Here is a 1,568-nt window from a genome sequence, read left to right as displayed (position 1 = left end):
CACACACACACACACACACACACACACACACACACACACACACACGTATATATATATATATATATTCACACATGTATAAGTTTGGTTAGGTTAGTGTATAAATAACAAAATACAGTAAACATAAACATGTAGTACTGTATATGTGACTCGCTGTTGTTTTGCTGACTTTTGCTGCAGACCTTTTGCGGCATTTTCGCAATTTTTTTTTTGGATGAATATTTTTGAAAAATCCGCGATGCACTGAATCCGCAATAAGTGAACCGCGAAGCAGCGAGGGATCACTGTAGTTCCTCACAATTGACAATGAAGCGGGTGCGTGACGGGAAAATTCCCTGTTGCCTTCCCCTTTATCTCGAGTGGAAACGTGTTTTCTTCAATGGTTTTAATGTTTCTGTATAATAGTGTTAATTACGGCTGTATAAAGTAGACTAACATTGCCTGAGGACTGAAAGAAATATGTCATTAAGCCCCCATGTCCTCTTTGTTTATTAAAGACTTTACTGCAGGGGTGCCCAACCTTTTTTGACCCAAGATCTACTTTTCGATCATCCAACCTCCCGCCATCAACCCGTTACAGCACACCCTAGCACAAGCACACATGCAATGATGAGCAACAGCCATCACGACGAGGGATGAAACAGGACAAATAAAGTAGACACAAGAGTTTGTGAAAAGGAAATCACTGGCTAACTTTCGTCAAGACCTGACGCGGAGGCATGGGACGCAGTTTTGTGGCGTGTTAACCTCTTGTAGCTCATGTGTACTGTTTTAAAAATATTTCTCCCAACGCTCCAGATTGCCATTCTTTGCCAGTGCCCTTCGTGAATTATACATGAAAGAAACTCTGAGTGAGAACAATCATAATAATCAAACATATTGCGCAACAGCTCTGATCGCAAGCTGCAATTGCAGACTGCTGACCGCTAACAACTTCCGGTGATGCAGATCACGGTTAAAGGTGGTAGGTTAAATGTGACTTGTTTTTTTATTTTAGTTTTTAAATACTGTTCGTTAAAGTGAGACTGATACTATGCACTCACACAAAATACATCCTTGGGACCAGGCCGCGAGCTACCGGGCGATCGCGATCGACGTAATGGGCAACCTCGCTTTATAGCTTGCTTTTTCTCAGTCTTAACCACTCATTTATATCATTTATATATACTTATCTTCGCCTAACACGAAACTGAATTGTAGACAGAAATCATAAAGTATTACAAATCCAAAAAATTTTATCTATCGGCATCATCATTAAGATAGACAAATATAATAGAATAATCTTTCTATAAACTTAACTCAAAATGATTGTTACTAACCTTGATCCTATAGTAAATATGTAACGTCCATTTGAAGGCACGTTTATGTAAAATATAATTCCTTTCCACATAAAGTTCTGAAGAATTCATTGCAACAGGAGGACAAGTGCCAACCAAACGGAAAGAACACAAACGTGACTGAAGCTTCAGACTTGTCCAGTTAGTCATTAAAAGCAAGATCCAAAGGTTTGCCAGAGAGCTGGGGGTTTATTTTCGCAAAGAGCAATAATGAGGAGTGAGCGCGGCCTCTCT

This window comes from Hippocampus comes, unplaced genomic scaffold (genome assembly GCF_001891065.2).
Source record: "Hippocampus comes isolate QL1 unplaced genomic scaffold, H_comes_QL1_v1.1 scaffold85, whole genome shotgun sequence".
Taxonomy (NCBI): domain Eukaryota; kingdom Metazoa; phylum Chordata; class Actinopteri; order Syngnathiformes; family Syngnathidae; genus Hippocampus; species Hippocampus comes.
This window is presented reverse-complemented; position numbering follows the sequence as displayed.